The sequence below is a fragment of the Cylas formicarius genome, unplaced genomic scaffold (genome assembly GCF_029955315.1).
Source record: "Cylas formicarius isolate icCylForm1 unplaced genomic scaffold, icCylForm1.1 PGA_scaffold_4__25_contigs__length_36172078, whole genome shotgun sequence".
Lineage (NCBI taxonomy): Eukaryota > Metazoa > Arthropoda > Insecta > Coleoptera > Brentidae > Cylas > Cylas formicarius.
Window position 1 is genome coordinate 34629770 of NW_026844334.1, and position 14908 is coordinate 34644677.

Genomic DNA, 14908 nt, shown 5'->3' on the forward strand with positions numbered 1-14908 from the left:
TTGTACTGTTCACTCACCCTTAGTATCGCAATATTTGACTCAAAGGTGGTGTTATTGAATCTTGGATGAATATAACTTTGTATCACTTTCGCATAGATCGTTTTTGGGCTACTTGAACCTGCTACTACGTACATATCACCAAAAACGCAATGTGCTGCCGTAAGTGCTAGCAGTTCGTTTATCAAAGTTGCTCCACATTTTCGATGGCACGATTCCCTTGAAGTTAATTCCATAATGTAAACCTAAGGTATTAAGTAGTACTAGATGTTCAAGGCCAAAAATCTATATCAACCCCAGCGGGATAATTAATTTGTCTAAAATTGAACACGTATAAACTCACCATAAAAGGACAATCGTTGGTCGAACAATTAAATTCTCCATATATCCTGTTCTCTGTTTGTTCCAAACTGGAATTGTTTATCAAATTATAAGGTGATGTTAATTGATACCGAAGTAACAAATAACAAATTAAAATTAAGTAGAAATTCGTCATTACTGACAGCGAGCTAACATCAAAACCAGGAATGTCAAACTCACGAAAGAATGATCAAAAACTGTTGTTCTCGCTAACCCCTCAATTTGTTACATAGGGTTGTGAAAAATAACCAGAACGGTCTCTTACTATTTAAAAAGTTCACCAAACGTGTTGCATACCATACTTTTTCTACGATCGTTAGTTTTTGAGAACATTTTTGCGAAACAACACCAATACATTCATTGACATGACCCTCAGAATTGGCAAACGTCAAAATTCAAGCCGTGGGCAATATCGGAAAACGGAACTTAAGTGGCATTTCAGAAAAGGTAGTAGAAAAAACGGTTCAACAACACCTACCTACAAATAGAGGCTTAAATTTCGTTCTGCTTCATGGAGGATATGTAAAAGAAAGACGACAGCAATTATAATCAGGAGTTCGAGGGGTTGCTAATTCCCTATTTACCTAACAAACCCTGACGTAGGAGAAAAAAGCCCAAATTGGATTAGTTGCTCGTAAACAATATTTTCTCCACTCCTTCTTGAAATCAAAGCAGTTGGCAGTTGCCCACTAGTACAGAAATAAGTATGACAAATAGAAAATTGAGAAAATAGCTACGAAATTATGGGAGTTATAGAATCAAGTATAGCGACAACGATTTTAATACCGAACAAGGTCTTTAATAGGTCGAATTTATTATTGGCGTAAAACCTCAACATTGCATTCTCAGTGTGAATTTGACTATAGGGTTTGAGCCGTCGTCCTGAGGGCTTGCGGTTTCGCTCCCTTGTGTGTTCGAGAATTTTACCTGATTTAAATGAATTTTTGTCACTCCCCGCAACCTTAAAATGTTTTTAAAATCCGAATCCGAGATCCATTTTTTATTATCCTGGCAAGTTTTGTGCAGTTTCAAATGATGATCTCAAAACGCTTGTTTTCTTCCATTGTATGCTGCCATACCTACCGATAGGCTAAAGCAAATTCTAAAACCTAATAAGTAGTTTTAATTAAGTAACATATAAGTTTACTAAACATAAACTGCTTATTAAACTGCGCAAGGGAACACATGGGTTTAAGTTCGCAATGATTTGATAAATACAGGGATAGGCTCGCCGGTCGTGTATGATGAGACCGAAGCCTTCACACTACGAGCCCCATATCCCACACAAGAGACCTTAAGTTTTGCTCTTGAATCCAAAGCCGATTAATATTTTGATATAGTATTTTTACAGTTAAACTGTTTTGCCTTATTGAATATAATAAAAGTACCTCTTACAGTTCCATTGTATAAAGAAGAGCTTCGCAGTAAACATGCTATAAATGAGCAGTGGGCAACAAATCACAAGTAAGATTCAAGCATTTGTAGATCACACTCAGTTGGTCTATTCATTTAATATTAACCACATTGACGAAGGCTGCAACGATTTACATAAAATATCGGTCTGTTTGTATGGCTATCATTTGGTTGTTTTATTTTCGTTTAATACCCATTTCTTATTTTTATTATCTTTGAGGGAAATTTCTATAAATTATTTTACCCTAGATAGTTCTCATTCTGTCTAGATTTTTTTTGTAAAGTTCCACGTTTGAGTACCGTAGGTCAGGACCGAAATAACGGAGGAGTTGAATACTTTTTTTGTTACTTGTATAAGAAGAGTCTTTAAGGCATAAGAATTTCTTCGAACTAGCTCATTCTTATCAGTCTATTTATTTCAACGGCCTGGTTTTCCTAGGTTGCTTAGAAAACTTGACCCAGATATTCGTATTTTTAATAATAATAATAATAAGTTAAAATAAATAAAAACTAAAAGTTCAGATTTTCACGAAATTATATATTTTGACATAACAATTGTTGCGACAACACCGTGTCTTTATCATGATAAAGACACGTTGTGTGAAAATCTAAACTTTTAGGTCTTATTTATTTTGATAAATGAATTTTCATCATGTAAAAGCCACCTCAGTTCAATAATAATAAGTTTATTTATCAATCAATATCAACCACAATATCACGATTACAATTCCTGGGCAAATTTATCTATAACTGGCATATCGTTTGTGTTAGTCAATACTAGGTTTAGTGAAATAGATTTTAAGATCCTTTGATTTTGATGCCTCATGTGACAGCATTTTTTGGAGATCTTCATGTCTTGAAGCTATTGACGTCAGCAAATCTGAGGTGATTTAATTTAATTTGAATCTAAAGATTTAAGTATGTTGTCTACGGCACAAATAAATAATATTGGTGAAATTGTATCCCTCTGCCTTCCCCCTAGATTTATGGGTATATTTTCTGCGCTCAAATCTTTATCCAATTTTACTGTCTTAGTTGCGTTTCTGTAGATTTTATGGATTAGTATTCTGTATCTGAAGTAAATTCCATTGTTAACTAGTGCTTGTTTGACAACCCGATATTTCTATGCTATTGAAGACTTTTTAGTAATCTACGTTCCAGATGTAGTGTTAGGTTGTATCCATTAGTTTTCTCTATAAGAATTTTAAGCATACACAGAGGTTTAACACGTTGATGCGCTTCAAATTGATATGTTCGCCTGTTTGTTATGACTTGTGTAAAGGTTTATATACTTTTGTATAATAGTATTATGTTTTCCTTTTCCCATTGTTGTGATATTTTTTACTTTCACGTAAGCACTTGTTGAAAAAGATATGCCGTAACATTTTTGCCTCCTTTATTATTTCAATTAGAATAGCATCTTCCCCTAGGGCGTTGTTTCTTTTTATTTCGCTTATCGTTTAGTTGTTGTCGATAATAAATTATATCATTATAGCATATTTCTCGTGTCTTGATGACGTTGCGCAAATCCGGTTACAAAAACTCCAAGACGCCTGATGTAGATTTGTTTATAGTTTAAGTAAATATGGCAGAGGGACATTATTTATTATTATATTTCTTCAATATCTTCCATTCTACATATAGGTAAAGTAAAATTTCTAAGATATTTCAGGTTTAGTCATTTAACTCCTATAAGAAAAAAGCTATTAAAATATTTTGTTATTCAACTTATTTATTCAGGAATGAACAAAGTGACATTGTGCAATATAAATACTGAGAGCAGTCATATCATACCGAAGACAATCCACAACCAGTCTTGGAAAATTTTCGCCTGTTCTCGATTCGAGAGCCCGTCGCAACTCTTCTTTTAATCTTTTCAATAAATTGCACATACTACTTTTGTGTAAACACTATGGTTTATGGTATTGCCACATAAAAAACTCCATATTATTCCAATTTACATTTCGTGGTATATTAATGGCCCGCCGGTGTCTCGCTGAAAAGCCGTTGTTATTGACATATCTCCAATCTACTAAAATTTTAATAAAAAATCAAATGAAATAGTGTTATCGTTAAAAAAAAACAAAATCTTAAGTTGGTTAGTTAGCTAGAATTGTATTTTTATGTTTTTAACTTATCAGTAGTGAGTGATTGTTTTATTTTTGAGCAATAATAAAAGTTTTCAGACCTAAGTGGTCCAATTAGAAAAAACAACATTTCAGAACTGGAATTGAATGCCATAAACTATTTGTTTAACCATAGACGTGAAAGAAGGTCCAGAAATGTGACCAAGATCTTATAACCATTAATGGTGTTATTATTGTATAAGGAATTTTAGCATAAAGCATGCTGCTTCCACTTTTAGTGACTAAGTATTTTATCGGTATTTATTGAAATGTGCGGCACCTTTTTTTAAAATGAATAGATGTGTAAACGCCAAGATATTAGTTTTACTATAACTAAATGATCCCATCTCTTATAACATGACTACCCAATAGCTTCGTTCTGGAAATGACTCTCTTAAACTTAATAGATCGTGCTTAACGTTGGTGGCTTGCAAGAAGACAAGCAATCACAACATTTGTTCATTTTGAACTTTTATTGAGGAATATATTTTTTCTACTCCCGTCAGTAAATTACCTAATTACACACCGATCAGGTGTGCTGGAAGTGTCACGTTACTACGGCAGTTTCGTTTTCCATGGATCCGAGCCTCTTCGGATATTTCCAGGATTTTACCGCGCGGATTTCGCAGCAATCGGATATTTTCGTATATATTTCCCACGCCTTGACTTTTTACTTTTGTCAATTCTGTCAAGTAAATGTATTCGTGATGTTTTGCAAAAACTAACGGTCCTAGAGAAAGTATAGTATGCAACACATTCATTAAACTGCACTTGTTGCAAAATATACTATTTTCTACGGATCCGAGCCGCTTAGGGCATTTACGAAATATTACCACACGGGTTTGCAGCAATCGAATGTTTACGGAGATATTACCGCACGGTTTGAAGTTTGCCGTTTATCATCTCTGACAGTCGTATCAGTGAATGTATTCGTGTTGTTTTGCACAAATGTACCCAAAAACTAACGGTCGTAAAAAAAGTATAGTACGCAACACGTTCGGTAAACTCACTCGTTTATTAAAAACTGTCTCCGCTCGTGCCAAATAACTCGTGAGTCAAATACCGTTTACCGCACTTGTTGCATAATATACAGGGTGCGGCAGCATAACTTCCTTTTTTCAAAACTCAATAAAAACTATTGTGTGCATCGGAAAATCTTTATTTATTTTTTATAATGTAGGTACATGTCTAAAGTTTTTATTTACATTGTTTTGAAGATCAAATCTGTTAGGTGACGTCCCTCATTCTCCATACATTGCGTAAACCGATATCTGGCGTTTGTCATGACTCTTGTTAGCATAGCTGGTGTTATGTTGGCAATTTCTTCTTCGATGTTGGTCTTCAAATCTTGTAGGGTTCTTGGACGGTTCACATAAACCAGGGATTTCAAAAAACCCCATAGAAAAAAATCACAAGGGGACAGATCGGGAGAGCGTGCCGGCCATTCCAAATCGCCTCTAATTGAGATAAGGCGCTCTGGAAAGTGTTCCCTCAAAACAGCCATCGATGCTCTTGAAGTGTGTGCTGTTGCACCGTCTTGTTGGAACCAAGTGTCCCCCAAATCCAACTCTTCTAGCCGTGGGAAAAAAAAAATTCTGTAGCATGTTTACATACCAGTCCGAATTCACTGTCACTGTAACCTCATTTTCCTCAAAAAACCAGGGACCAATAATTCCAGCTGAGGAAATTGCACACCACACTGTGACTTTGGGTGAATGCAAAGGCCTTTGATGCAATTGTCGAGGGTTGGTGTCAGCCCAGTAGCGCATGTTTTGTTTGTTAACCGACCCACATAAATGAAAATGGGCTTCATCGCTAAAAAAAACAATAGCACCCTCGGGAACGACATCAAGAAGAAGCTCACACGCGTTCATCCGAGAATTGAAGTCACGTTCTGTAAGTTCCTGCACTATCGCCATCTTATAGGGATGAAAATGAAGATCATCATGAAGAATTCTTCTCACAGAACGATCGGATAGTCCAAGGGCAGATGCGTGTTTGCGCGCAGAACGCCGTGGTGATCGCAACATTGAAGCTCTCACTGCTTCAATGTTCTCAGGTGATCTAACGGGCCGAGGGACTCCAGTTCTTCGTTTTGTCGCACTTGCAGTTTGTCTGAATGTAGTGACCCATGTAACAATTGATTTGCGGTCTGGGACGGGAGCCAACGGGGCTAAATTAAAGCGATTCCGAAATGCACGCTGTGTTGCAACAACCGAACAACCGCTTGAAAAGTAGGCCTCAACGGCAAAGGCACGCTCCTCACTATTCCAACGCATGATGGCGACTGAACCGTGTCGGGACAAAACTTTACAGTACCCCCTCTTGAACGAGACCACTAGCGCCCCACTATGACATCAACTAACTGAATGGCGCGCATTTAAAAAAAGGAAGTTATGCTGCCGCACCCTGTAGTATTAAGTCACTAATCGCTCCGCTCGTGAGAAATAAACTCGTGACTTAAATGCCACACACTTGTTATTACCAACTTAATGGAAAAGTACGGCGTCACACAATCAAATAAGTAATGAAAACATTAATGATTCTTTTAATGGAATAACACTCTTTGCAAACAAAATGCAATAAATAACACCATCCACCAACAAAGATGACTCCATTTAAATTGTTATTTAACTTTACTCCACCACACCTTGATAGTGACCTGACTGAGGACGAGTTGGTCATTTATACCTCTGCGGTTAACACATGGTGCTCAAATGAGCCACAGAAATGAACACTAAAAACTTTATTCGTGCAAAGTTATAAATTAAAAGCCTGAAAAAGTAAAGGACTTTTTAAAAGCTTTACATAAGAACAAGCTAGTGTTAAGTCATAGCTGGAATTTTCACTTAGAACTGTTGCATTATACATGGCACAGACTACTTGAAGCCATATAGGAGGTTCTGATATTATCCTGGAAGTCGACTTTTAATGGTTTGTGATTATAAGCAGAGGTATAATAATGAATTTAATTCGAACTCCACTGATTTTTTTATTCCCATTAAACTTCTTTACTAAATTAAACTCAGTGTTCTTCACATCAGTAAGCCCGATGTTAAAATCTGCCATAATTTAAGGCTCAGCACGTTTTCGTCGATCCATCAAGTTTCAATATTGCAAAGAAACAAAGGAATTAAACCAAACAAGAAAAATTGAATAGAGATGCCATAATGAATATTTTTGTTCCTTTTAGTACTAAACTGGAAGATATTATGTTGAAGTATCATATGATATTTGGATACAATTCATTTAGTGATAAACGTTGAAAACTTGGTTTATCTGCGTTGCACGATTGGATACGATTTTTTGAGTGTCTGCTACATTTAGCATGTAAGCGGCGTATTAGAAAATGGCAAGCGAGAAGCGCTAAGGAAAAATGAAAGTTGCAGAATAAAAAAACGTATCCAATTGCAGTTGTACTCACGTCTAGGATAAATTGAAGTTAAACTAAAACCCGGAATAGGTTCGTCAAATAATGGCAATACAGCACGAGAATTTATGGAAAATGCTGCTGTTATTAATAAAATTTCATCATTATCATCTGGATATCGAAGGGATGAAATTATTATTAGTATTACTCCTTCGATCACAAATAATAAATTCATTTGTACCACTCTTCTGAAATGTCGCAAATGTAAATTACACCACAGAGATTCTGAATATTTTAGCAATATTTTAGATACTGAGGAGGACTGAAAATAAAACAGTGTAAAGTTTGATTAGGTTAGTTAGTTTATTTACAATAACATTTTTTCCCAGTAAATTTTAACATTTTCTTAGATTATTGTTACTAATTATAGATATAATAAATTAGAAGATAAAAGAAGCTACAGGGATAAATGTTTTAGCGATTGCAGATCTTAATATCCTAATCCTTAATAAAGAAACTGTAGAAGGAGTATCTCTCAAAGAACTGTGACGAGAGTGTTAGAACCATTTAAATTGCACCGGTACATATTTTCAGTATCTCAAACGTTACACACTCGGGATGCTGTGCGACGTTGTGCATGTTTGTAGGTGGTTATGGAATATCTGCCAGAAAGGTCAAGATTTTTTGTTTAACATATTATGTACAGATGAGATAACATTTAAAAAATTGTGGCAACCATAATGAACAAGTAAACCCACATTACAAAAAACAAACAAGACCACAAATCAAGTTAGAGTTTGATTGCTTGTTGCTGTTTTGTGGAAAATCTTTTATGTTTGTCCTTTGCCCATTGAAAGAACGGCATATGTCCTTTAAAATAAAGAAATATAAATAAATGCATTTAACTAACAACTAAAAATTTAAAAATTGCCTCATACAAATTGTATACACTATCAACCACTATATTCTTAAACTAAGACTAAAGCACTGTTTTCAAATCTTCTGGATTCCTTCTGCGTCGATTGTTGATAAATCAAATTTGGTGATGTTCCGCCAAACATCCTGTTGGCTCCTAATTGAAACTGGAACGCATTCTATGCTGTACCTGGTTATATATTGATTGAGGGGGTAGAGCTAAAGGAAGGACATGTACACTGTCCTCTGATAATCCTTATGCATCACTGCAAAACTATTTAGTGACTTGTTAATAAATACAGAAATGATATAATTTCAAGAAGGGCATATTGAAGCTATCGAAATATAAAATATTTACTCACTAATTACGCAGTTCTAACTGAACTGAACTACTAAAACTATGGATAAGAAAGACTTAACGACAAGAGTTGATTGAAAATTAACCAAAATTATTTGACTCAGAAAGTGATTTTCTTAAGCTGATATATGCAATTTAGGTGGCGTTATTATTGAGGGAGAAGAGCTAGACAATAGAACAGCGAATGTCCCGCGTAGATGCTTCACAAGATACTGACAACCATTTAAAAGCCCTAAACGAAATATCAAATGAGGACAATCATTATGAACATTACTTTTTTAAAAATTACATGCTTTACAAGTATCAAAACGCAGTAATGCAGAGATAATTAAGGCCGAAGAAAATTGAAAGGAAAAAATGTAGCATTGAGGCTGCAAATTTGGCACTAAATTAGACTTATCAAAGGGGTATTAATACTAATCCATTCCAAAGTTTATTAGGAGTAAAAATGAGAAGTCAGAAAGATATAAAAATTCGTTCCTGATAGAAAAAGAAGGGATACAATATTTTCATTAAGACCGAGAGGATTTACGTCAATAACCAAAGATACAATTAATTAAAGCGCAAGGGGAAACAAGAAAAAATAAACAATCTACGGTGAAAAAGCCAAGAGCATAAATGAAACCTGATTTGATCGGCATAAACCGAAATTAGTTCGGATCAGAACTGAAGAGTCATATTAAATACTTATTGTTACCATATGAAGCCGTTAAAATCACCCCGAAGGAGACATACAATGTCAATGAAGTTGGTCGATACGAGGAATTCATGACACCATGGATTAAAAATCAATCAGAATTAGAGTCACATTCATTTTGGACCCATTGCTAGTGAGTGGGTTATGAGTGCTATCTGAAGGCGGTTGGATTTGTATGCACCTCCCTAGCGATATTCTTTGAGTGACGTATTTGCGTATTGTGACAATACAATGTGTAAATACCCAAACAGTGTTTAAAGCAATTTCCCTATTGTGACAAACCATTCTTAAATGAGTGAATGTTATTTTAAACATATTTCCTTCCTTGGACCATAATTTTATCCTAAACAATCAAGAAATCTCCTTTGTGTGTTTCTCTTTAGAGCCTTGATGGGGTTTATCATAGTGCCATAGTTACCAAGTCTGTTTAACTTCAATCATACATACAAAGTTTCTCACTTTTAGAAAGTGCATTTTTACTGATCCGTTTTTGCACTTTCATGAACGAGATTTGCGAACAACTGCCGATAAGTAACTCTAATTCAAATTTTGAAAACCAACGCATAGCTAGGTCACCTACTACTCTCATCACAGTTATCATAGGAACAATGCTGCGTCTATGAAAAACTAATAAGTTTTCTAGTTCGATAATGATTTAGCCTATCAGGTTTGCAGTTCGGAACCGGCGCATTAAAAAGAAACATTTATAACTCTCTCGCATTAAAAAACAAAGCATATTCTATATTCACATTCAATTTTCGATCAACAGTTTCTGTGCAACTACCTCACAAAAAGCCCTTTCGTGTGGTCTGCTGCATATTACGTCAGCTTCAAGTGGAATACTCTCCGATTGATAAAGATGGTAGCATAAGTTCCATGATATAGGTTGCAGATAAGTGCATTGCAATATTTTAGAATTATGTAGGTCAACATCTCCCTTTAAGTGTAAACCTGCAACTGTGAAGTTCCTGCACATTTCTGCCCTTACACTTTCATGTAGAAGTGTTGCAAATCCAAGGAGTTCCGACTCATGTAGCGAGTTTTCCAGCTAGAATTGTATGAAATTGTCTAATAAACTGGGTGTCATAATAAGAACCCCAAAGTAGAAAAGCGGGCGGTCCTAGAAAAATGAAAAACAAAATTATTTTTAGAAAATGGCAGAGAATGTGAGCATTTTCTTAAATAAATTGCCATACTTCCAAAATAACTTGGAGCATTTAAAAAGGGCTTTTCTCAGAGTTAATCATGCTAAATTTATCTTTGATGGATCGAAGATGTTGAGAAATGTTTGTACAATTGGAAAATCTGGCTTGTATTTTCAAGATAGTTTGATATGTTAGGATATGGTGAAGTGTATTTTTGTATGGAACGCTTAATATCTCATCTAAAAATGGAGGAATAGAGTGCATAGAGTTAAACGGTGTAGAAAATCTGATAGATTTTCTTGACCGTAATGTCAAAACAACTAGGTTATTTTATTGGTGAGAGCGGAAACAGATTTTAATAACTTCTGTAAACTGTAAAAAAAATGACAAATAAAAATATATCACACATATTAATATCATATATAATAATATATTGATATAATATTCTGTGCTCTTTTATCGAGTTGGTTACTAACAGTCACGTAGCACCCATGACGTATTTGGTGAATTCATATTTTAGAGAACGTAAATTCCCCAATACATTAAAGAAATCAATTCTAGTCTCAATCCATTTGTTGTCTAATTATATCTTTGTTGTTGTTTTTATAGGGGACTAGAATAATTGCGGTAAAAAGAAAATTTTTTTAGAAATTACAAATTCGGATTTCGCAAAGGTCATTCGACAGAAGACGCTGTAATGTCTATATATAAACCCGTTTTATCTCGTTTCGATTTTCAATAATATTATTCTTTTATATATAGTCTTTTAATTTTTTTTACCCATAATCGACACACTCTGTACATATTTGAAAAAATATAGCCCTGGATCATTCACGTTTTTTTTTCTAAAATATGAAATGATTTTCGAGAAAATACAATTTTTCTGATACCATGCAATGCACTACAATAATCAATAGTAATAGTAATAATAGTAATTTTCGTACGGATTTTGTCAAATTTCTCGATCAGTGTGTGTGATAGACGAAAACCGCAAATACAAAAATTGTAGCTCTTGATGCGGCCTATGACATTGTTTGAACCAATTAGTCATATTTTTTAGGATTTTTGATTTGCGGTTAATAGTTTACTCTGGAAATGAACAATTTTCAAAGTCTTTTTTATTTTTGCCTATAATTTAAAAACCCTGTACATAATCGAAAAAATGCTTGAAATAAATGTTATAGCACTGGATCCCCGAGTCTGCCAGTTAAAAAATTTTGCCGATCAGGTGAATCGTTATGGAGAAAAACATGTTTTTCTGGAAGCCAAAATTACCAAAAAAAAAATAAAAATTTAAAAAACAACTTTTTGATGCTTAATTGCGATCGACTTTAATGGTTTAAGCGTGGGTCTGAACTTCTACTTCACTGCCAAATCTGAACTCGGTAGCTGCAAATTTAGTGCGCCTATTACGTTTTTTAATATTGCACAGATTATCGGGAACATCCTGTACAATAGGTGAAAACCATAAATACAATGGTTTTAGCTGTGTATGCGAGCTTTATTGTCATGTAAAAGAAACTGATATCTGAAACACAGTCCTTTAGTTATCGCCAATTTTCCATAATAGGGGGAAACATTTTTCAGTTTTTGTTAATTTGCGGCGCACCCTGTACATTTTCGAAAAATGGTCAAGAATAAGAGTTTATGCAGTCAAATCTTCTACGTGTTCTCGTTCAAGAATTTTTCGGTTGCATAAACACTTTTCGAGAAATAATCTTTTCCTTAGACCCTTGCAAACGCAGTTTTTAATTTTTTTAAAATACTTCCCGACCCCATAACCCCCCCTCCCCCAATATTTCAATAGGTTCTGTTATAGGAACCAAACGTTCTTTCAAATTTGAAATCGATTGCTTCAAATTTCGGACACTTATAGTGTTTCATAGCAATGTCCTAAAACAGTCGAAAATCGCGAAAAAAAGATGGATACCGGCGTCGGATCAGGCCATTTCTTATGAGCCTATGTACCTCGTAGAGGGTTAAAAAGGAGACAAATTTTAATTTTGTAGCTCCAATGGTTAGAAACTTATTCAGGAAAACCAAAATTCGAGAACGGAGAACAAAGAACGGAGAATGGACAGACAAAAAAATTTTTTTTTGACGGTGATTATTTCTGTACCAATGGCGATCCCATAGGACCTACCGTTATCGAGATATAAAATTTTTATACGAGCGCAGATACTTTCGAAAAATTCGATATCATCGATTTTCGTAAGTAAAAAGATTGCTTTCTAAAAATGATCGCTGAGTTGGGCCATGTTCGTAACGCGTAGCGCGAAGCAGTTTTGTATATTGTGCTCCTGCGGACCACTATGGCACTTTCGCAAGATGTAATTATATTGTCTACACACCCTGTATAAAGCGTCTTTCGCGTATCATCGAATTTCAAAGTCATGACAAACTTTGATAAATATAAAAAATTATTCAAGTAATAACGTTTTTCCAATGATATTAATCCAAGTATCTCACGCACGCTGTATGATAGACGAAACCTGAAGCTCTCTCTCCTCGCAATTTATGATACTGTGTGGACCAAATTTCTATAAAGTAAACTGGTAATAATTTGCAAACGAAAATGGCAATTTTCAGGGCCTTCAAGAATTTTTAGAAAATAGTAAATGGTTTTCGAGAAAATAAGTTTTCTCTGAAACCATGCAGTGCGCCGTAATAATCAATGATGTCATAGCGTCTTTACTGAATCCGAGGTATAGTGATTTTCTTATGGATTTTTTCAAATATCTAGGGCAGCGTGTGTGAGAGACGACAACCATAAATACAAAAATTGTAGCTCTTGATGTGGCCTATGACACTGTTTGAACCCATTGGCCATATTTTTTACGATTTTTGATTCGCGGTTAATAATTTACTCTGGAAAATAACAATTTCCTGGGTATTTTAGATTTTTGACTATAATTGGAAAACCCTGTATATAATCGAAAAATGCATGAAATAAATGCTATAGCACTGGATCTTTCGCGTCTGCTGGTTAAAGAATTTTGACGATGTGGTGAATGATTATGGACAGAAGCATGGTTTTCTGAAAATCAAAATATCAAAAAAAATAAAAATTTTTAAAAAAATACTTGTTAAAACTTGATTTTCCACTGTTGGGCATGGACTTTTATTTCTCTGCTAAATTTGAAGTCGATATCTGCAAATTTAGGACAGTTAACAGTTTTTTTTATATAGCTCGGAATATCGGGAACACCCTTTAAATAGGTGAAAACCTTAAATACAAAGGTTTTAGATGTCCGGGCTGTATCCTCATGTAAAAGAAACACTGTATTTTATTTATTGCCAATTTTTACTATTAGGGGTACCCAGTTTTTTTGAAAATGCGGCCGATCCTCCCTGTACATAATTGAAAAATTATCAAGAATAAAGTTTTTCGGATCCAAATCTTGTGCGTCTTCTCGTCCAAGAATTTTTTCGGTTGCATGAACGGTTTTCGAGAAATGATTTTTTGTTAGACCCTTGCAAACGCTATTTTATATTTTTTTAAAATACTTCCCGACCCCTCAACCCAACCCAATTTCAATAGGTTCCGTAAGGGGAACGAACGCTATTCGCCTGAAAATTTTGATGTCGATAGCTTCAAATTTCGGACACTTAACGTGTTTCATAGCAACTTCCAAAAAAGAGTTGAAAATCGAAAAAAAAAAATGGACCCCGAGGCTTGAAAGCAGCCATTTTTTACATGCCGTATGCACTCCATGAACGGTTAAAAAGGAGTAAAATTTGAAGCGTGTAGCTCAAACCGTTCGGAAGTTATCGTCGAAAAACCCTGGAACAGAGAACAGACAGAAAAAAAAATTTTTTTCGAGGCAGATCTTTTTACCAATGGCGGTCCCCTAGGACCTACCCTTACCGAGATCTCAAGTTTAGTGAGGAGCGCGTATACTGTCGAAAAGAATCGATTTAATCGATATTTCGAAAGTAACTAGTAACTAGGTAATCATGTCAATAGCACTGTGCGGCAGTGTCCAACATATTCAGATGCAGATGCATTTATAATGGAAATTACTACCAAAAGATTTCCTATCTTATTTACAGTTTTGGTAATGGTAATTGTTAAATCCGCAAAGCGAACACCCGGGCAAGAACCGCGGAAGTTTAAAAATTTAGTGGCCCGTAAGGCGTCGCCGCCATGTGGAAAATGTAGAGCTAAAAGAGAGGGAGAACGCGCGCACGTGCGAGGAAGAACGTGCTTAACGTTTTCGCGTTCGAACTTGGCATCGATAGCACGCCGATAGTGTTGAACCCCTAAAAGAAAAAACTATTGTCTCCCTCCGCATTGCGTGTGCGTGTGAACCACCTCCACCGTACCGAGACCGTGATCCTCAAGATCGAAGAGGAGCTGCTATTGGGGCCCCAGTCCAGCGACACAGCAGCGACAAGAGGTTAGTGCCGTCTCTACCCTCACGACCACGTCTTGCGGGCTCTGCTTAAAAAAAAAAATTACAGTCCGCTTTAAATTAACCTCAGGATCGCGACGACCCATTTTGATCTTTCGACCGGGATGCCGGA